This window comes from Lycorma delicatula, chromosome 7, assembly GCF_047948215.1.
Source record: "Lycorma delicatula isolate Av1 chromosome 7, ASM4794821v1, whole genome shotgun sequence".
NCBI classification, from domain to species: domain Eukaryota; kingdom Metazoa; phylum Arthropoda; class Insecta; order Hemiptera; family Fulgoridae; genus Lycorma; species Lycorma delicatula.
This window is the reverse complement of record NC_134461.1, coordinates 118,627,026-118,651,982: the sequence shown is the minus strand read 5'-3', so window position 1 is coordinate 118,651,982 and position 24,957 is coordinate 118,627,026.

The following is a 24,957-nucleotide window of genomic DNA, read 5'->3' as shown; positions in this document are numbered from 1 at the left end:
CTATCAATTATGCGATTCTACATAGTATCATGTGAAATAATTGTCGAGATTAATTATGTCATTTTGCTATATAACATAGCTTATTTACAATTTTAATAATAAGCTGTTATATAGAATATAATCCACCTGCATTACTTTCGAGCTTGTATATACAGCGCGTTCGAGAAATAAGTATACGCCTGTTATGTATTAATGTAACAGTAAGTAACATCGACTTACCTTATTGTAATTTATTGGGAATGGTCCCCATGAACCTCCAAATGTATCTGCAAGCGTTTCTTCTCGAAGACTCACAATCTGTTTTTGGTGAAATAATTTCAAGTTTCTGAAGGCTGTAAGGTTCTCCTCGATAAACATTAATTTTTCCATAACTACAGAAGTAAAAATCCGGTGAGCTTTAGTTTAAAGAACGAGGTGATCACAAGCCCTTAGAAATGATTCGATCTCCGAAAACCTCTTGCAATAACTTAATAAGCTATCTGGCTATATGCGTGGTCATATCGTCTTGTTGAATTAAATAATTTCGTGCTCGGTTTGTTCTTCCGTGAACTGGTGAATGATTTCATCAATTCAATAACGAGCTGAATTTATTGTTTCTGCGAAGAATATCATCAGATTATTCGTCTCTTGGATATTGCAATCCACATCCCAATCTTCAGGTCGTATAGAGGAATTTTATGTACAGCGTGCGTGTTGTTGGAAGACCATAAATGTGAGCTTTGTGAGTGCAAATATCCTGATAAATGGAACCGTACCTCATCCGTAAAAGTATAATTTCTCATCGGTATAGAAAACATAGTCCAAAATATTATCAGAATTGTTCGCTACAGATTGTTGAAACCATTCACAGTACTGAATTTATTTTTCACAGTTTTTCCAATCAGTTTCCATAGTTCTACAGTTCCAGTTTATTTTCCAAAGGCCAATTACCTTTAAATCGCTTTCATTTTATATACTATGAGAATGAGCTTTTTACGAACTGCCTTGTATGCAGTTATGACCCCATGTTTTTCTGTTGGGCTAACTTTACATGGACTTGTTGGGACTAGGTAGCATAGCAGTAAATATGTCTTTCAGTTTTTCTTCATCGAGTACTGATGGTCTACTACTTCCTGACTCCATAAATTTCTCGATTAATTCTCTTACATTATATCGTTTAGGAAACGGTGTACGTGGAAATCTAATGGAAAACTGGTCCTTCACTGTCGTTTGTGTGTACTCACCGTGCTCATGGAAGACGTATTCAACGCGACATGTTCGGTATTCTAAAGTTAGCTCCATTCTGAGCGCATAAGGAAAGACACGGTCTTAATCGTTCAAAGGGGACGAATATACAGTGAATAATAAACGACAGACGCACCATCTGACTGACTGGAGGAAGCAAACTGTATACAACGCAGGATTATCAACTTTCGCAGAAAACATTACTCGTAACGCGCAGGATAATATCTGTTAACATATAATTATGTTTTTCTACGGCTGTATTATAACTTTTGAATTACGCGGCTGGAACCTGTTTCATAGTGAGGGTCATTATGAAATAAATGTTTATTATGATATAGATGTTCAACCAATGCAAAGCCTACTCTTTGCAACCACTGAATAATCGAAAGCGTCTTTTGTTTAATGTATCAGCTTTTTTTTTATTTTGATTTGAATCCGATTTAACAGTTAGCAAGCAGAGGTTAATTTGAAAAAGTACACCAGTCCTACCTTACTGAAGGGCATTTGTATGTGTGTGTGTGTCCGTCCCCCCGTAGCTTAGCACCGGAATGTTACGATCACCAGCGGAAAATCCCGATTCGTTAGTACATGTCTCGTGATGGTCAGGTGTATACTTGTTATATTCTATATATCATTATATCCCATATATATCGATATATATGCGAAATATATATTAATAATATATTTATTTTTAATTTAAATGATTGTTTTTCTTCATTGAATAATGAACTATAACCAAAACGTAGGCACCGAAATTACTGATCACTAGCGGAAATCCCGATTCGTTAGTATCAATATCTAGAGTTAAATTTCTAATTTAACTTTCGTTACATCAATTTTCATCATTCAATTCAAAAAAAAATATTTTTACTCAACAGGTAATCAATTTTGAACACCTAATAATCCAATTCCAAGACGCCGCCCGCTCGGAGGGCCAAGCTGTAAATGGCGTGCCTCTGCAACTAGTAGGTAACTAAATTTCTATATTACACTGTTTATCCTTTTGTTAATTATGTCGGATTCTCAGGAAGAAACGTTTTTATTACCGATCGATAAAAGGAAAAGGCAGAAATTAATGACTAATAACTTATTCTCACAAAATATATTGTTTATTGTATTCTTTTAAAAATTTAAGAAAATATTTGTTAACAATGTATTCTATCATTGATTTGAATCAATAATCCCAATATTTTCTCAGCCGTAAAAAATAAAATACTTTATGCAACTCTCTATGATGGTTATTAATGCCCTCTTGCGAAGTTTACGAAATGAGCGTTAGCGAGTGTCACAACTTACTTGGCATGTAAGTTACTTGCTTATGTAGGTGTATGTTTACCTGCCGATCGCACTGTAGAATGAATTAAACAAGAATATTGGATGGAATAGAAGTTCAATGGACAAAAATTACAGTTGTTGGATATTATGATTATGCAAACAAACGAACAAATGAGTTTCTACTCTCTATAACGCACTATCTAGCTATGATTGAATTTTCTTAATCATATCTGCTTATACTGATGATTGGAATTATCCCTCCCCCCTGAATTGTTTCAATACTACCGAAAATAATGGATACAATTATAGATTCTCGAGTATTATTTAATAATTTTCAACTACCGACATTCTTAACACTCGGTTAAAGTTCAGAACGTCCTTTGTAAAGAACACAACTCCCTTTGAAATCACGGTGATTTCTACAAAAAAAAAAGCAGATGATTTTTGTCCGGGGCGAACGGTTTCTGGTTTTTACCGTTTTTTTATCACCTGAGATAGAATATTATTCCATCAATGTGCAACCAACCATACGACTTAACTTCGGCGTGAAAACTTAAATTTAGCTTATAGAACACTCTGTATTCGATGAAAAATTAAAACTACAAGAGAAAAATATTTTCATTGCAATTTAAAAACACAAAAACTTCGGGTTTTGATTTATATCGTCTGGTACAGGTAAAAAACAGTTTGTTAATTCTGAGATTTATAAATTAAACTATTAATTTACCATTATTATATTATCAGTAACATATCGAATTAATTTCAAAAAAATAATACACTATATTTATACATAGTAAATGCTTTATGATAATGAAAAAAAACTACAGGAAAGGCAGAAAGAATAAGTATGAATTATCTTGAAATATTAAAATTGAAAATTGAATCGATAAAAGTTTTTAAGTTAAGGTTGGGTAGGAGATCAAAGTTTTTTGGGGCACTATTTTATAAAAACGTCATATTTAATGCACCCAAAGTTAATTTCTTTGTATAAAGAAATGTGAAAGATAAAAACTGTGCAAGAAAATAACGATTATAATGTATTAAGAGTATAATTTCCTCTACTGTGTTGAAATAGTGTATATAATGCATTATTTACTGCAGAAAGAATTACATTAAACTGTTGGTTTACCAGTTTTTCTTATGACTCTGACGCAATTTAAAACTCGTAAGGAATAATAATTGCCTTCTCTGAGAGTAATGATTTTAATTATAAATCCAAACTCTGCGGTGAACAGAATAAATATGCTTCTTGTTGGGACTAAATTTAAAATGCATTTCAATGGACTTGGATTACTGATATACAAGATTATGCCAAATATACAATGAAGATGCCAAAGAAATTTAACGTCTCGTGTCTCTCTATAAATCTGACATGGTGTACTAAGCCAGATTTTAATAAAATTACATCTTTTATTTTTAAAGATGTCATTGTTGGGTACAAAAATGTTGAAATTAAAATATCTGTAATGAACAGATGAGTGTAAAATTGCTTAAGAACAATTTAACAAAGGTTTTCCGAAAAAAAAATCAAATAGGTATTTTTAATATTTAGCTTTAAAATAATTATCTTATTTTAAAGTAATGACAGCGAACTAAGGAGCAGCAATATCTTTGTTATCCATAACTGAATTTAAAAAAAAAATATTTTATGTAACGGACGTATTCATAGTGAATATTTGTGAATGATATCAAATATTCTGATCCGGCAGCCGGAATAATTTATAATAGCTTTGCATTAATAATACCTAAAATATATTACTACATTTTTGACTGATGCAATTTTCAATTGTTTTACGCTTCAATTGTAACTTGTTATTCTCTTTTCTTTTCTTTCTTTTGTTTGTTCTTCAATTTGTACCGATTTTATTTTTATATGAGTGTTGGTCGCATATTTATTACCATCATTTTCTGCTAACAGTTAATATATTGATTTCATGTAGTTTATATTTAGAGCTTCTTTTCATCTAACTATTAATTCCTCTATTGTAAGGCTGTTTGCTATTACGCATTGAATACCGATAATTTTCAATGAAGAAATATCGATGAAAACGACATACCAGTAAAAACCGAACTGTCGATGTTCCAAATTATCGATTTATCGAATCATTAATTTACTGAGTTCGAGAAAGAGGGAGATGTAATCATAAAACATTATACTGTTCTCTTTTTGCAATATTTCAAATTTTTACAAACTGTATCATCAGATTTTAAAATTTTCATAATTTAACTTTAAATTTTTATCGTTTTCAAAAAACGAGGGAGTTTTTTAATCTGGTCATGTGTTTTTCTTTTTAATCTATGTTCAAGCATTACTGATGAGCAAGCATACAAATTTCTGCCATTCTTCATATATTTTGTAAAGGTGGTGCCGTAGTAAGTTTCTTCCAGATAAAATTAGTTTAAGTTCTTTAAAAGAAAAATTACTCGGTTACGTAGAGCGTATGAGGATATATTTTATATGTTGTCGTCATTCTTATGTTCAAGTTACAGAATTAATGATGAATACGCTGAAATAATTTTGATATACAAAATATTTTCAAGCGGAAACATCAAGAAATTTAATTTGAAAACTTGTGATAAAACCATGTTCAAGCATTCTATAGAACTGTGATTTAAGTTTCATTGTTTTCTTTTTACATATTTTTTATTTTATTTATTTATTTTTTTTTTATCAAGATGCAGATATTTTGCAATGGCTTTGTTATTCGGTTAATTTATTTTTTTCAAACCGACGCATATTTTTAATAAAACTATATAAAAACCGTAATAAAAAAGCCGACAACACAGTTTTAGGACTTTCTAGTTGTGCGGCTATTTATAAATAAAATATAATTAATATATTAATGACATATTGAAAAAATCCCACGTTATAATTACAAGATAACAAACCTTCTATTTCAATAACTTTAAAATTTAAAATCGTTTTCAGCGCTGTTTAAAATGTATAAATTGATACCTCTCACAACCATGATTGTTACTTATTACGCCAACCCCGAAGTGGGATTCAAAGTTCAATTTTATAAAAAATCTTTTTTTAAAGCAGTCTTGATTACAATAAAAAAGGGAAGGAAGAAAAATGTTAAAAAATGCTTGACTTTTGGTAGGGTGCAGTCGGTTGGTGAGGTTTGGACTCCCAGTTTAGTTAATCCCGGTCAGGCATGGCATTTTTCACACACGCTTCAAATCATTCATCTCATCCTCTGAAGCAATACCTAACGGTTGTCCCGGAGGTTAAAAAAAAAAAAATGAAGTTTAGTTAATCTATATGCGTAATTAAATGACAATAGAAAAAACAACGATTATAGCGATCACAACAAAGTTTCCAAGTTTAGAGAAATTTTTGGGGTAGAGGTGCTATATTGTGAAAAATATTTTTTGCAAATATTGTTATTTTTTAATCGTTAACAGATGTGCCTAAGAAAAATATGACCTTAATTAGGCGAAATATCGAGATACTGAGGGTGACCTTGGTTTACAGCCACATTTCCTTGACCTTTTAAGTTGAAAATTTAGTGGCATCAATGGACCATTGATGCCATATATAGAAATAATCTGACCAAGTTTAGTCAAAATCGATCCAGTAGTTCTGGAGATATAAGGTGATTTAGAGGCCAACACCGAACACACACACACACACACACACACACACAACACACACACAGTGCGTGTGAGTGCGCGCGTGTACATACGAACATTAACATCCGGAAAATTTCCATTTTTTTTTTTTTGGGTACGGTGAAAACCGCATATGCCCAAATCGGACCGATTACAATACTTGCCCTAACAGAGCTACATCTCTGTTATAGCGTTAGATGAGAATCATATTATTTCATCAACTGCATCTTTACATTTCTATTATTTGTAATCGAAGTCAAAGTTTGGTGAAATATTTATTTTTAATTCGTTGTCGAATTCAAAAAGTTCAAATTAAAAAAATATTGAATATTATTTGTTATTTTTACATAAATTTAAATCAATTTTTAAAATTGATTTTATTATTATTATTTTTTTCAAGTTTTTTAAAACGTCTTTCCTGCAAAATTAGTTTTTTAAACATTTTAAGCGATTTAAATAAAAGAAGACTTGTGTTTTTATTTTGTAGATGATGATTCTGTTAAATAAATGTCATTAAAAATTATTATTTTTTATATAGTTTAGTTTATAGTTATTGTAAAAATAATTCATTATATGCATGTATATTTAATTTAAAAAAAAAAAAAAAAAAAAAAATAGTTATATTTGTATAGATTATCTTTTGATTGCGGCATTAGAACATTTTGTAGCCTGCAACTTATATCTGTAGGATATAATTTTTAATTATTAGTTGATAATGAACAAAATATGAAGTATACTTTGTATGATTTATTGATAATAAAAATGAAATTAATTTATTTAAAATTTGACCTTTTAAATGCTTTTGGATTATACAAAATTATATATATATATATATATATATACATACAACTGATTCATGTTTATTTATTGATTTATTTTAGGTTACATTCTTTAAAGGTCATTCTAACTTTTGACATTTCACCGCTGATAACATTTATTCTTTTCCCATTATTACATTATAACAAAGTATAGGCAACGTGCAACTCATTTAATGTTATAATTTATCAAATAATAATCAATGATGAAATGTTGCTTCGTTTATGACAGTTTTTAATTTTGAATCGTTTTCAAAATTTAGTTATTAGTTATTAATATTGTTCTTTTTTCATATAATTTAATTAATTGTATAAGTGCTTACTGAAAGCTGAGGGAACAATGTTGTTCTTTCTCACCGTACATCAGCTTAGGTATACACTTACTCGCATGATTAGGCTAGAGTAATAATTTAATTAATTCTTAACAACAGCAAAATATAACGGTATATTTTTATTAATATATTTAATATATAATTTGTTAGGTAGTCTGTGCTTCGGAATACGGCAAAGAATTTTAATAACTTGTGAAAAATAAAAGTCTAATCAGATTCGGACGTAGAGTTTTCTAAATGAATAAAATCTAAACTGGACATTTTTTATTAATAACAGATTTATACGTGATAGTGGTTAACTGCAAGAAGAAAAGTGATCGTATATAACGATCGATAGACTTAGTAGTAGAATTTTTATTTACTTACGCGAACTTAATATTTTATTAATGAGGAATACATGTGAATCCAGATTAAAAAATGACTATTCATTTTGAGAACAATGCATTCTACAGAACAATGCAGTATATGAAAGAATTAACATGGTATTTTTGAACTTGTTTTAAACTATAATTTTATTATTTTGTTTTTTTATTACTGAAGTATTTTTATTTTAGTTTTATTATTATTGTATAATGTACTATTTTTTTTACAGTCTTTGTTTTTTATGTAATAAATTCAATTCAATTCTAAAAATGTAATTAATCTAAGCTTTAATATTGGTATTATATGATATTAAATAAAATGTAGAGAACGTTTACATGGTAAGTGATTCAGCTTCAGAGTGCGGTTGTTTTTTATACCGTTACCGGTTAGGAATAAAAAATTTCTTTAACTCCACGGGTAAATCTTCTGTACCAAACCATACATGTAGAAGTATTCAGTATCTTTAAAACTACTCATCTTCTTAGAGCGGGTTCAACGCTCGTTTACCTAATGTTCAAAAATATTTTCAGCGAATGATAAAGGGTAGCGGAGAGAAAGGTACGATATGTATAGACCGAAAAATGAGATAAACAACATAAAGTACTTAAAACTCCCTTCCGAAAGCATTATTCTTCCATTTTATTCGTAATCCATTAGGGAAAGTACCCTTGATGAAAGTTTCTACTTTGAACGATTTAAATATGCGTATATAACGTAAAAATCTGTTTTTCTTTGAGTACAAAAGAGCCTCCATGAATAGATTCAGAAGTGCTATGTTAAAAATTAAAGAAAACGATAGTCCATCTTCATAATTGTGTAACGCGTAAAGATGTAGGTTACAGAACTGTAAAAAACCCTTCAGCCAGACACGGAGAGTTGGGTGTGGAGAAAGGAAAAACCAGAAAAAATTAAGATCATTTCAATGACAACGTAAAAATCGTTGAGCAGAAGTTTGAATAAAAAAGGAAAAGCAGCTGTAGAAAAAAGAAAAAGAGGAAGAAGGAGAAAAAGGAGAAAACCTCCTATTAATTAAATATTAATACTATTAAATATTGCATTGTAAAAGAGACTCTTCAAAACTAAATGTGTTACCTGCCATATCCCAACGGGAAGTTCTTTTTGTGGAAGCAAGTCTGTGATTTATCTTGATATGCTACTACAACTACGGCTCTTTCCTCAACTGCAACATGAACCACAAAACTTTAAGAACCGCGCCTTCTCATTGGCATAACGCTGTACGTGATTAACTGAATGAAATTCTTCCCGACCGCTGGATCGGTCGCCGGGGACCTGATGACAGGGCTTGTTTGCCGTGGTCTCCACGTTCGCCCGCTCTGACCCGGTGAGATTTTTTTCTTTGGGAGTTTATAAAGGATCAAGTGTATGTACCACCGTTACCGGCTGACCTACTCGACTTGAGACACAGGATTGAAGCAACTGTTGCATCAGTTATTCCAGACTTGCTGATTAAAGTGTGAAATGAATTCTGCTATCGGCTGAATTTGTGCAGTGTAATTTGATAGTGCTCAAATTGAACACTCATAGGAAAGAAGTTGCTCTTTCATTTCATTTATAATTTATCAATTTTAGTAAAACTTAATAAATATTACATAACTTTAAAACCCTTATATTTTTAATTTGAATTACACTTTATACTTAGATAAACGATTTTGGCTCGAAAATTTCGAAAACGATTTAACAGATTTTATTAAAATTTACATATACTCTAGTAGTGTATCTGGAGTTATACTTGTGAAAATTTGATGAATATTGGTTGAGTCATTTTTTAGTTACGCTCAATTTAAGGTGGAAGGGTAAGTTAGAAGCGTGGTTCGTTGTGATCCATTTCTTTATCTGCGGTATCTATTGTCAGCAATATTAAATCAAATTAAAAAGTATTAAAATATAAAAATCAAATTAAATTACGAAAAGTCGCTCTTTTTGCGCAGAACTGCTCAAGAGTTTTTTATTTTATTTTAATTTTGTAAATACATCTGGAAAGAGGGTTATTTATATCATGTTACAGTTCTGTAAAATGCGTTTCTTGAAAATTCATACGAATGTTTTTGTATTTCATCGGTTTATTATAGAGCATGACTATTTTTTCTCTCTTTCTTTCACTTCTCTATCTCTTTCTCCTCCAATTTCTTTGGAGATCACATAGATGATAGAAGAATTGTGTTGTATTTTCTCCAGTTATAAAGTCTTTTCGTATGTTTTTAGTTTTATTTCTCCATACTACTAAAGTTTCCGCTAATATTTCTTATTAGCGTAACGTTTCTTATACAATAACACGCGCGCGACAGGGTTTAGTATTAATAAACCTATTTCTACGAGTATTTAACAAAACTATTATAACAAATAGTCGTTTTGACTTAAGAAGTCTAACAATATTTTTAATTTGGATTGTAATTCTGAATATAAATTAAATGAAACATTTATACTTTATGGCAGTATATCTTTAGATTTAAATTTATGTTTGTTGAGAAATAGTTTTACTTCGGTCAATTAAGATACAAAGGATTTTTATGGATTTCTATGAACCTAGTGCGTATGTCAAATTTAATACTTTTAATGATTTCCAGTAATTAACTGATAAGTTTAGAATATTTCAGAAAATAAGAAAAATTAAAACCATAGAGAAGCCCTCTTTTATCAATCTTTAGGTTTTTATCAGTTGAGAAGTTTCTATTTTAAAATAGCATCTTTAGCTTAAACTGTTTTGCTTAAACTAAATTACCAGACGGTGGGCTTTAATTTAAGGTTTCGTGTTAACAATCTTAATTCCTTTCCCTTAGGACGTTTTTCAGTTTTGTAAGCTCCTTAGTTACAATAGCAATGCGGATATCTACTCAATACATCTTCATTAGATAGATTATTAAAAGTTTATATAAAGTATAAACTTTTTACAGTTGGAAGATTATATTATCGATTATAATAAATGAAGATTGATAAATAACTTTGTTAACAGTATACCTATCAACACTTAACAATAATGAAGGAAAGGTGATTTTTTTGGTAGATAAGTTAAATAAAAATATTTTTTTTATTTTCTTAAAATTCTTTTATCTTTCTCCATAAAGTGATGTTTTCTTCAGCGTTTCTACATTTAAGTGAATTACTATTGTATTGTTTTCAAATTTTGGTATAATCTGAGAAAAGAAACTCTAGGATACAAAAAACGCATTTACAGTATGGAGAAATATATGAAGTACCAAAAAAGAAATGTTGATTACAATTTTGTAATTCTACTTTTTAACTTGGTAACCGGAGGAACCAGTATTATCTTAAATCTAACCACTCCTCGATATGTATACCCGGCCTCGATATGTGTACCCGGTTAATTGTTAGGTTCTACAATTAATTACACATTCTCATCTGATGATCCATTGATAAAGTTACAGGCACAATCATTGCATGATCAAGAGATGCATGCAAGTTCAATCAAAAAACTATTATAGATAATCTAAAGATGTGTGCATTATCAAATAAATTTCTCAATTTAATCAATACCGTTAGCTCAAACAACATCAATTTTATCATATCGATTCAATTCATATCAATTTCTCAAAATCAAGAAATCAATCAATCTAATTTGGTGTGATTGTTATTTCAATAAACAAGCGTTTTAATAATAATACAAGATAAAGTAAAATCAAATTTAAACCGATGTCATGGTTCGAAAAGGACCTTCGATTGTTATGAATATTATACGCTGCCACCGAAGCTTTTTTTTAATGATTGAAATTTTTATTTTTATATTTAAATTTTAAATAGCTAAAAATAAATGTAAATGTTGTAAAGTCTAAATAAAATATTTTGGTATTTAAAATCTGTATGATTAACATGATGAAAGTTAAATTGCCATATAGAATAAGTGATAACAAAATTATTATATTTTCCTGGCATGGGTTATTTATTATTATATAGTGGAAAAATAATGATACATAAGTTTAAAGTAAAAAGATTTCCAAAAAGATCGAAAATCGATATTTTTCAACTTTTATCGGTTCCCCTACCTGCAATATTGCCCCAAAAGTGTTATTTTTTGGATCACTTACACTACTGCTGTATTTAGATAAAAATAAATTTATCCATTCAATCGTGTACAACCCTTGGCGATCCCAATTCCTTGGAATTTCCTGGTAGGTTTTACGGCTGGTTTGCCATTGCCTTCCTAATGTGGTTAATTGAAACCACCCAACAAAGATTACCGGTATTCAGTCTAGTATTCAAATCTATATAAAAGTAACTAACTGCCTTTACAAGGACTCGAATCTTACAACTCTCGACTTCGAAAATCAGCTGATTCTGCGATGACGAATTTCACCACTATACTAACCCGGTGGGTTACTACTTTGCTTAGGAATACGTAAAAAATAATTCGGTTAGAAAATATGGAATAAATTAAAAGATAGTTTTTTCCATTTTTGGGGAAAGAGAAGAATTTGGGGGCAAACATTTAAAAAAAAGATAAGTATGCTAAGCTTTTTATAAAGTAGGGTTATATTTGCAAAAGTTTAAGAAAATTTACCCCAAATATACTGCTGTATCTTCCTCACTCTCTGAAGATATTGATCCCAAACGTTTACCATCCTGACCCCCGTAGGGGAAGACATTCGCCTTCGGACTATACCGGTCCTCACATCACCCCCTCCGTTCCTAGCTCTGATAGGCTTTACCGGAAGTCGTCTTTTAGACCCTCTAAACTTGATAACACAGTAATCAGTTTGGCCTCTGTCAGGATGCCACTGATGCAAACGCTCGGTAGATATTTCCGTCAGTGTACCTACACAACCTACTGTCACCTTCGTATGGCCTCTTCCAACCGCGATCACCTACCATAACTTACAACGATCAACTATCAAATTAACCAATTCGCGGAAGTACGATCCCCGCGCCTTCCTCTAACGCCAAAGGTTTCACAATAAGACTCTTATATCTAACTTCATTTTGATTTTGCTCACAGATAATTACTTGACTGAGTCTTTAAACGCCAAAAATACTACCCTTATGCCAAGAAAACAAGTGTTGTTCGCAACAACTACAGTTTTTCCTACAATTCAATTTACTGAAAGTGCTATTGCTTTACTTAAAAATCAAGAAACAAATTAAAATATTTAATAAGCCTATAACGAAAACATATCCATCTCTCTTTGCTCTGGTCCGCTTTCATGAGCGAGATCAATACCTACACCTTTTCACACCTCAGTTCCATCACAGAGTTCTCCACGCGTTCATTCTCATCCTAAGAGCAAATACGAAAGTTTTACTAACAGATTTCCCCATATACATTAGTCTCTGTACCAAATTTCATCAATATCGGTTCATCCAGTTAAAAATTCTTAAGCTTCAAAGACGCTAACACAGTACATACGTACGTACGTCCCTAGGTCGTTGACGTTTTTTCGACGTTTCATGACCTAGGTCATGAAACGTCGAAAAATGCAAAAACCCGTATCCCATTTTTAGATGGATTACCATACTTTCCTTATTGAAGTATAACTCTTGAGCAATGATGCCAGGAAAGTAAAAGACATTGACTTTTACCTTAGTATGAGTGTTACAGATGGGCTTTTAATTTGGTCATTGGACTGGCTTTCAGTTACACAAAGATTTGTTTCAGTTGGATATTGTGTGTTTTTTTTTTGTCTTTGTGCAGAGGGACTGATTTTTCCTGATCGATCTACGGGCAACTTCATCTCGATCATATATTTAGTATGGATTTACCAGAGTTTAAATTACACCCGCTGAACCCAAACTGGGAGAGAAGGGATTGAAGAAAAAAGTGATGATTCCTCTTGATGGAACCGCATCTCATACAAACTAACCTCATGACAGGTCTTGTCAGCTAATTTCAGTCAGCTAATGAAATTCAATTTAAAAATTTGCTAATCGGAGAAGTTTTATCTAGTATCAAAACTGAATATTATTAATACATAATGTTGAATGACCAGCTTGTATTTTAGGTGCAGTTACAAAAGACTTTTCTCAAAAAATTAAACAAACAATCATCCTAGAATAGAAACATGGTTTTCTTAAGAAAGAAAATTTATCTTTTTATCTTGCCCTTCGTAACTGTGTGCTGAAAGAAATTATAAAAAATATTTAGTTGGATCACCAAAGATTTTGCCTTTAATCTTGGAAAGAAAATTTTGTCACGCTTTCTTAAAGTTTTTAAGGTATCTTTTTAGTAACAGAAAATTGTACTGCCAATTCAAAACTAGATTTTTCTGCTTTCACTACATCTGAGAATACAAGTTTTACTTCCTTGTACGAAGTAAAGGAAGTATTGTGATCGCGAAAAATTTCGTTTTTCAGATTTCAACGGAAATATCCATTTTGATTAGTTCCGGCGGGACGTCTGTACGTACGTATGTATGTAACTCAAGAACGATTAGCCATAGTATGTTGAAATTTTGAATTTAGAACTATTGTAACGTCTAGTTGAGCAACTCCGCTTTTTGATTTCAATCGAGTGAACCAAAAGTGTCCAAAAAAAGCCCAAAATCCAAAAAAAATTGGATTTAGGATTTTTTCTTAATTGCAGCCCTCATTGAGAGCTTTTCAACGATATCATAAGTGGTACTTATTTTCATTGGTTCCAGAGTTATAGCCCAATAAAATTTTAATTAATGAAATATTTGGATTTACAAGGGGAAGCCACATCGGTTCATATCCAACTTCATCTCTTTTTTTAACTTTTTTTTTTTTTAATAAAAATATTGATTTATTAATAATTATTAACCTCCAATTGTAAAAAAAAATACGATAAATAATAATTCAATAATAACAATAAAAAAATATATGAAAAAATATCAGAAGTAATTAATGAAAGAAAATTTTATGAAAGTTTCATTTAAAAAAAATGTGTGCATGTAATTTAATAGGCGTGCAAGGAAGTCATGTTGTGTCCACCAGATTTTAACTTTTTTAATTAACAACAGATGTTATTTTATTCACTCATGAAAAAACAAAATTTTGTTAGCATTTAATGTAATATTATCTTGCATATTTTTTATTAAATTTATATTATTTTTAGTAATATTAATCGTAATTTTTAATCAACACCTTTGCCTGAAAAAATAAATTTAATTATTTTACCTTTAACAATTTATGCATTTTATTTTACATCTAGAAAGGTAAAATATATCAACAACATATACTATAATTTTTGCTAAAGATGCATTATAAAACTTAAAAAAAAGTAACCCTTCGGGTTTTTACCAGAGCGCGATGATAGTGTTTTCTAATAAGATTGCTTGTTTTTATTGTTATTTTTTCAAATTTAAATTGAAATAATAGAAATCACTAGCTAATAGTAATTTTTTAATTTATTGTTTCTTTTAAGATCTTTTCTTTTCTTTCTTTATTTGAATTAACATAAATATAATAATATGACCTAGTTAATATTATTGCCCGATGTTAAATAAATACATTTAAAACAACTAAAAAGAATAAAACAAAGAATGAAAGAAATAATCACAAAAGAAATTATTAATAATGAAAATAAATATAAAAATTGATAAAATTAGGTCATGAAAACTGACGACTAATTAATATTTTCAGACTTAGTGTATTAGTATTTTGTTGTTGTTCTATAGTTTCGTAAAGTGAATCATACTATATATTTTTTTGTATTAATTGGGACGAATTTGGTAAATTATTATTATTATTACTATATACTAACGTATTATGTATTTGTAAATTGCTATTCATCTAAAAAAAAACCGCTTAGTCATTGAAAAAGATGAGTTTCTTATTATTTAATTAATGTATGAAGAAATTATGGAAATTATTTGTGTCCTTCTTTTGTTATTATTCTCCTTCTAACTTTAAGCAATCCGTATTTTATATATGTAATTAAAGTAATTTGAGTAGGCTAAATAGGTGAATATTTAAATAAAAACAATCTAAAACTGAAATGATTTTACGTTTGTTTAGTAAAAAAAAATCCGAAAGAAGTTTATACGTACATTTAATAACAATAGAGACAAATTTTTGTTATTATCTGTTAAGCCTTGCATCCAGATTTTGATTAACGGAACGCCAATTTGAATTTTTTTCTATTGGAAATTAAAATCAAAAATATAATTTTTTCGTATATAATATTTATGGATGTAAAATTGTGTAATAATTATAAATTATTCTTCTGTATTAAGAAGGATTAGAAGGGGAGGTTTTGCCAGACAATTAGCCTAGTTACAGATTGAATTTTTTGTTCATCGGGTTGAATTTAGATCTCCGATTACGTCCACAGATAGACCTGTCCACAAGTACTGTAGTCACTATACCTATAAAGTTCTCTTCGTTCTTTCACCGAATCCAGTGAGCGTTTTAGTAAAATTCATTATTATCTCCGAGGAAAAAGGAATCAAAAATTAGTGATAAATATTAGTAAATGAATGAATTATCCTAAAAAAAAAACAAAAAAACTAAAATCTTGAAACCACGTACCAAGGATAGGAGAAAATTACTGTTAGAATTCCATTTCCTATACCTGTGGTTGTGTTGATGTCTAATGGGCACAGTTGCACAGTGGAGGGGATCAACTTTTACTGTGGTAGATGAAAGACAGGAACTAAAGAGACGGTAAGGTCACGGAAGTTCTTTGTAAATCCCTTCAACCTACAAGACCAAGTGTAATCATACTACACGATGTTCCGTTTAATTTTTTAAAGAGTTGTGCGCACAAAAATCAATAGTCGCAAAAAAATAATATTCTCAAATCAATTTGTGCAAAGGTGTTTATTATTATTATATATATATGTATCAATTATACAAGATATTCATATTCGAGTTTCACCGTAACATTACTTATTCGTCGATGAATGTCAGCTGCATTACACCCCTCAGGCTGAAGAAATCGAATTACCGCACGCACTTCACACTTGGCGGGAGATGCTATTGTTGTAGACATGTTTACGTGTTAGCTGCGTGTTCAGAACTAAACGAAGTGACGCGGCGTGATTGAAGTCCATACTAGAGACTTTGCGCAACACATTCGTGCAAAGGTTCATCCGATTTTTGCGCGGGTTTTTATTTCGCGACCGATCGGACCTTGAAAAAAATAACCCTCGTATTTATCCATACTTAAATGAAAACAATTAGGTAACTTGTTTTATTTTAGATTAATATTTAAAAGCAACATATAATTTAGATTAGCAATTCAAAAGAAACGGCCGTAACTGGTCAACAGGAAGGGTGGTAGTATACCACCCTTGACAACGCCAGACCGCATACATTTCTAACGACCCGTCAGAAATTGAGAGGCTTGACTGGGAGGTTTTAATGTATCCACCGTATAGCTCGTATTAGACTATCATTTGTTAGGGAGTCTTTGCAGGACCCATCGGGTTGGTCTAGTGGTGAACGCGTCTTCGCAAATCAGTTGATTTGGAAGTCGAAAGTTCCAGCGTTTAAGTCCTAGTAAAGGCAGTTACGGATTTGAATACTAAATCGTGGATACCGGTGTTCTTTGGTGGTTGGGTTTCAATCAACCACACTTCTCGGAAATGGTCGACCTGAGACTCTACAAGACTATATTTCCTTTACACTCATACATATCATCCTCATTCATCCTCTGAAGTAATAGCTGACGGTAATTCCCGGAGGCTAAACAGGAAAAAGGAAGTGAGTTTCTGCAGAACTCCTTGAATGGTATTAAGTTAGTTTCAAAAGAGGTCTGTACAAAACCACGTGTCAAAATGTTTTGACCTGAAACAATAGAGGTTCTATAACGAAAAGATTATGATATTGATGAAAAAATGGAGGAAGGTCATCGAAAAAAATGGTGCATATGTGGTTTCGTAATGTTTTTTTTCAATAAAAATAGATGTATTCTCAATTTTGGCCTCTAAAGGCTTAATACTTTTTAGACAACCTAATATTACGATAAAATTTCATCATAATTTACCTCCATCACCAAAAAAGTGATAAAAACAATCTTTTAACTTTTTATTGGTTGTACGTTTTTCAGTGGAGTATTTTTAGTTTCTTCCAAGTAGACAAATCAAAAAAATTTTTGGGAGGTGATTTTGCGGTGAGGGAACACAAAAAATAAAAAAAATATCGAAAGTTTAACAACTTTTTTGTCAGTTTTTTTAAATTTAATCTTATGTTTTTTTTGCAAGAGTAAAATAAAATTTATGTGGTTATAAAAATACAATTTTATTTAAGGAATAATTTTTATTCTAAAAATCAGCAAAATTTAATTAAATTTTCTAAAAAAAAAAAAAATGGTTTAAATAGTCTGATTTGATCACAGATAGGTATCGTGTAAGTTTTAGCTACAGGAAACTAAATAGATTTCTTCTACTACTCGTTTTAATTTTATTAATGTTACATTCAATCTGTTAGTCAAATAACTGTTATTTAAGTGGCGCTTAAAATTTTATACTGGACACGGTATTTTGTATGGTTTTGTTAAGGCATAACTTATAAGATTCACATGTGATAGAGAAGTAGATAAGCACTGATTAATGTGACATCTTATGTGAAGAGTGGCCGTGGCCAACACCTTCGAAGATTGCGGCCAACTATCTAGCTTCTAAGGTATTTGGCATCTTATCTCCCTATAAACCGTTCATTTTATAAAACAGTAATGTTAAAAATCACGTCATGAAATGTTAATAAAACACTTTAACATTTTGTACTCATCTATACATGTGTATTTTATTAACTTTTTTTATTTTTAGTTTTTTACTTTAATTATTATTTGTTTTGGGAACAGATAAAAACGTAAAGATAATTTTATGATTTAAGAAACAAATATTTTCCATAAGTACTTGTGATAAAGCAGTTTGTAAAATTGGTAAATTATTTAATAATCAATGTTAATGAAACATTTCATTAATAAAAATTTTTTATTATTTAAGTTTTATTATTTCGTATAGTATTAAAATTGTGTTTTTTGTATATAGTTTTCCCTTTATCTGCCTTGAAATGGAAAATTCTCAATCAATTACTGTTTTGAAATTTGGCAGATACACTGCTCTTTACCAAAATAAGTGCAACTATAAAAATATTTTAAAGATATTTTAATGGGGCAAGAAAATGGGTTTTTACGCCAACATTAACATTTTAATTCTTTTTTTTTTTGTTTGTTTAAATCCTGTCTATTTTTTGTTCCAGAAAGTTCAAATTCCATTTACACTCTACTTCTAAACTCCTAAAACCAATTAAGGAGCTACATATAATATAAAATTTTAATAATTGGAAGTTATTTTCAAAATAAACAAAAAATTGCTGTTTTGCTTAACAAAACAAAATAATCAAAACCCACCGGGTTGGTCTAATGGTAAACTTGTCGTCGTAAACAAGCTGATTTCGAAGTCGAAGTTTTCAGGTTCAAATCCTAATAAAGGTAGTTTTACTTTTATTCGGATTTGAATACTAGATCGTGGATATCGGTGTTCTTTAGTGGTTGGGTTTCAATTAACTACAAGTCTCAGGAATGATCTGCCTGTGTTTGTTCAAGTCTACAAATTTACTGTTACAATTATGCTTCACTGACAAGTTGCTAATGACTTTAATTGTTGATGCGACTATAAACAAAGGTAATAAAAAAAAAAACTAAAAAAAAAACAACCATTCATTTTCTTATAATTAGATTTTACATTCTATTTTTTAATTAAAAAGAAGATTAATGGTGATTCCTAAAAATGGTTTTAGGGTTTGATCTTAATTTATTTATTATTATTTTATAACAGAATAAACGATATTTAAAAAAAATCATGTACTGTTAGTTCTTATTCGAATTAAATTGATTTAAAAGTTGTTTTAATCGTTATATCTTTTTTAAATAAATTACCCTAAATCGTATGCTATTTTAATAACAACAACGTCAACTAATAATTTCTAAACTTCTTTTTGACAGTTTGTCAAAAATAGTTGTATGATTTGACAAAAGTATTTTGTGTGACTCATTCATTATCTTACCAAGTTTTGTCGTCTGTGAATCTTTTTTTTCAGCATTCAACATGTACACGCGCGCGCGCGCGCACACACATTTACATTACATTTTTTTATTTTTAAACACAACTACGTATTTTATTTTATATATATATATATCTACTGAGTAATATTAACTTATGGAAACGGCTTTATATTTCAAAACATAGGAATACTAGGTGGTAGAAACAAGTGCCGGATCTACAGTTACAAAATTACTACTTTATGGTTTGTTTGAAATTTTTGTCTGCCATTTTGGTTCCGCCATATTGAATCAAACTTTTTTTTTTAAATAGGAAGGTGGACATATGATAATGACGCTAAATTAAAATTTTACGTTAATTATTAACGCCATAGATTTTTTAAAAAGATATATAAGCACGGAAAAGTTTAATGAAACATTTCAAGATCACTGGGTAGGTCATAGAAGAGCTGTAAAATGTTCTGCCAGATCTCCAGATCTGTCTCCTGTAGATTTATTATTTTTGGGGTTACTTAAAACATAATTTATACAAAACGAAACCTATAAACATTAACATCTTGAAAAGTTTATAATTGACGAATCTGCATGTGTACCACCAAACACGATACGACAAGTTACTGCCAGTCTATAGAGGGGAAATATTTTGAATGTTTCTTGTAGAATGGTACGCTTTCAAAATGTATTACATTAAGAAATTTAAAATCGAAAACATTTAATTAATTTTTTTATTAAATATTGTGATAATTAAAATAAAAGAGAAATATTAAAAAATCCTTTTCGGCATGCCGGAAGGCGGAGGTAGATTTCACCCGTGCTAAGTAAGGGATAAAAAAACTTTTCACCTTAAAGTTAAGAAAAACTTCAAATTTACTCAATACGACAATGGTTGCATCTGAAAAAAGTTTCACATGTTTAGCATACAAGCCCAATCTTCTTACAAGTCCAGCAACATTTAGTTATCCCTAGCCGTAAGAGTTGGTCATATAAAAAATTGTTTCAGACAAAAGTTTTAGGTAATATTTAGAGTACTAACGATCACTTTAAACCGATTCGATACTGTGCTTGTTAAGGAAAGTATGATTTTTTTTTGTTTTCGAAACCCTACCTTTCCAACCCTCTGGGCCAATGGTTGGTGATATCAAAAAACTTTACTAAGGTAAGTTTTAGGCCCTTATCCAAAGAATAATAGGAACTTTAAACTAATTCGATTATTTTAATTAATAGGAAAGTTATAGCGATATTTTGTTTTTTCGAAAAAGCCCTTTTATTATCACTCCCATTGTCCGATTTTGCCCATTATCGAACTCAACCGAGATTTTGGGTCGTTATATTTTATGTATCAATATGAAAGTGATTGGCGCAAAACTACGGCAATTATCGTGTTCACAAGAAAGTGGAATACGAGTGTGTGTGTGTGTGTAAACATACACACATATATTACATATACAGACTGTTTATAAATAAATCTATATATATATATATATATATATATAATGTTTAAATAAAATTTTGAACTGACGCAGGGTATGGGGTCTGGGGGATGTAAAACGCGAAGATATATCGAAATTTTCCGGAAGTCGAATCATGGTACCCATTACAATAGGTATCTTTCTTATGAAATTACCTAAAACACGATAATAAAAAAAAATTACTCTTTAATATAGGATGATTAAAGAGCGCGCGGGTGACAATTTAGTGTTTAGTATTTGTATATAGTATATTCTTTTCTAATTTTTTAAATTTATTTAAACATAGGTATATAAATACGTATTTATATAGCCTATGACACTCCCGGTAACTTAAGGATTCCAACGCGGGTCATACATTTAAATCAGTTCAGCAGTTGAGCTGATACGGTGGAACATACATACATACATACATACACCCTAAATACATTACTCATCTTTTTGAGCAGTCGTGTACTAACATCTGTCGACGTAGCCATTTAATCTGTAGTAGTGTTGTAAATTATTAATTATTGTATGTTAATATTATTATTATTATTATTATTAGCGTTATTTATTAGTGTGAAAGTTTTTATTATCAGTGTTTGGGTCATTAATTCTAACATTTACTGTTTAAAGTTTGTTACTGAATGCAATTCTTAAGGTAATACAAAATAAAAATGCTGCTACGGGGAATTTTGCATCGTTATATTACTAACCACGATTTTTTCATTTTTGCAAATTTCATTAGTTATAACTCGAAAACAAAAGCATTTATCGAGAAACGGTTTTTGTGTAAAAGTTTACATTAAAATCATGTATCATATGTCCATCTATCTGTTTAAAAAAAATTTGATTCAATATGTGGATCCAAGATGGCGGACAATAATTTCATAAAGTAGTAATTTTATAAGTATGTTGATCTGCACTCATTTCTACTTCCTAGTAAACCCTCAGTTTTGAAATATGAAGCCGTTTTATACTTAAATATCACTCTACAGATATCACAACTGTTCTACCGATTTTTCTTATTTTATCTCGTTCGTAATTTGAGAATTTTTTAAACTCTTACCTCTTGCTTTGCTTACTGAATATTCTTACTTCCAGAAGGAAATTTTTATAAATTTGTTCTTCCTATTAATTTATTTTTTTTGTAAGATGATCATTGTCTTCGTTTTTCTAAAAATTCCCAATTTTTTACCATATTATACTACAAAGCTTCAGAAGTAGCTCTTTCAAAAAATAGTTTAAAGTTCTCTTTCTAAATCAAACATGAGATTCTAATTTATATAAATATTAATATATATATTTTTTCCTGTTTAGCCTCCGAGAATTACCGTTCAGGTATTACTTCAGAGAATGAATGAGGATAATATGTATGAGTAGACTATTAATATTTATTCGTTTTTATCAGTACAGACCACCTGAAATCGATTTCCCGTATTAGAGGTGAATTTTTTAGGAAAAGAATTCGAAAAACAGAAATTATCTTTCTGTATAACGCTCTGTTTTTTAAGATTTTTACTCTAGTACATTGATTCTAACCCTTTTTCGCTCCATGACCCCCAAAAAGTAAAAAAAACATATATAATCATATTCACGAGCCCCCAATTCCAACCAAATGAAAAGTAGTTAAAGCGATTTAGCTGCGTTGATGGCGACGGGTATGAACATGCGTGTATTAATTGTACAAACGTGAGTAATTTACAGGTTCCAACCTGACGTGTACATGCTCCTTGTAATTTGGTCTGATTGCATAATATTCGCTGTGAGAACAGCATGTTTGAACATTTATACGATACGTTTGAACACGTCGTGCTCTTAACAGTATAAAAGAGGCTTAAGGGATTGCCGTACGTCAGTTTAATTTTGAATGCGAAGCTTGCGTCTGGTGCCTTTATTTAAGTTTTTAAATGCGTTGTTTCATTGAAAATAATAATAATCGAGGTTTCGGTTTTTTATTGTGCGGTCAAACGGTGTAACTATTTTTTTTTCAGTTAGATTCTTATGCAGAAGGGTTAAATTTCTGATAAAACGAAGCGAGCCATCTACATCCAGTAAATCGATCGGTAAAAAGACAAAATTGTAAAACGACAGTTATTTAAATTATGGTTTTATCTCAGGTGAATGGAAAGCCACAGTGCGTTGTTTGCTTTCAAGTCCTCTCGGATGAAAGAATGAAGCCATTAAAATTGATTCGACACTTGGAAACTAAATATCGGGATCATAACTAACATACGAATCATAGAAGAATCATTTTTCGAAAGAAAATTACAACGGTAATTATCAACGAACTTCTATTTGTAAATCAAGCCATATCTATAAAAGTACACTTATCGATATCGAAACCCCATACAATCACAGAAAACCTCATATTCCCTGCTGCAATTGATATGGTTAGTGTTTTAATAGGCTTGGAAGAAGAAAAAAAACTTCCTTCATTTTTGAAAAAATTCCGCTCTCTAACAACGCATTATAAAGGCGAATCGATGACGTGACTGCCTATGTTCGTAATCAGATAATTCAGCAGGTGATTTCAAGTGACCTTTTTAGTATTCAATTTGATAATCAACAGATGTGGCAGACATTTCTTAGTTTTCATAAATTTTGGCTTGCCCGTCGAAGTGTATATGAAAATTAGTCACGGACCCATTGAAAATATAAATCCCTTTTGTCACCTATGCCCACCTATTGCCTTTTTACCTTTGTAAAAAGGATTTTTCGTCTATGGTTGCGCTAAAACCGAAATAAAGGAATCGTCTTTTATCATTTGAAAACAATTTGCTTTTGTGTTTCTAACATAGATCCACGTATGGAGAAACTTTTAAATGAACAATAAACGCAACCATCTCTCATTAATTTATTTTCTTTACATGTGTACTTATAAATTTAAGTAAAATATTTATAGTAAATGATTTTTTTCTCATAAAATGATTTCATTATTATTTACGTATAAATTTGAAGGCTAATTTCGCGACCCCCCCTTTTCATATCACCGCAACCCCCAGGTTGAGAATGCCCTAGTAATTTATTTTTAAGAATATAGTTTTTTCATGAAATTCCAATTTTAATACTTCAAAGGTTATAAATACCTTTTTTATTTATAATTAATGATCCTGCCTTAAAATTAAAAATATAATAAAATTATTTTAAATAATTTATATAATAGTTTTCCTCAATTTTTCTATAGATTGTTATTTTGTAGTTTTTCATCGGGAAACATAATGTTTGTAAAGATACAAAGTGATTTAATTTTTAGTGTTTTTGTTAACATCAGTACGAAACAATCTTTCTGACTAATCGCTTTCTACATGAGTAAACTGTATATTTTTGTAGTTTAAAAAACACACGTACCTACACACACAGCGGTACAAGCACGGTGGTAAGAGTAATCTCGTATTTATCAATAAAAGCTCTATTGCGAATGGGTGTCACATTTAATCTCCATAATGCATTTCATACTTCAGATTTAACATTAATATTGTTATCACTAAACTGTGTCATTGAATAATTTTAATATGAGTCAAATAATAATCGTACTGAAGTGCAATCAATATAGGTTTTACCTATTTATTTACAATATAATACGAGATAGGTTATGGTGTAAAGTACCAGAGTTTTTCTTAGATATAATTAACGTATATTGTTATTAAAACATATGGGTTTATATACATGTTTTATCGTGCATATGAGGTTTTACGTTCTTTATTTATACAATATATCTTAATCATTGTTAATTGAATTTTTAAATATTAATAATTGATTAAAAGTTTTTTTTTGTTAATGGTTTATAATTATAGAAACACTTTTCTTTGTTCTTGCATGCCATTCAATATGTAATCAACACTTTTTTTGTTGTAAATCGTTTTGAGTATTCATCGATTGAATGAATATAATTTTTCATATATTTATTTATTCTTTTACATAAAAATACGAAATATCTAATTTCGTAC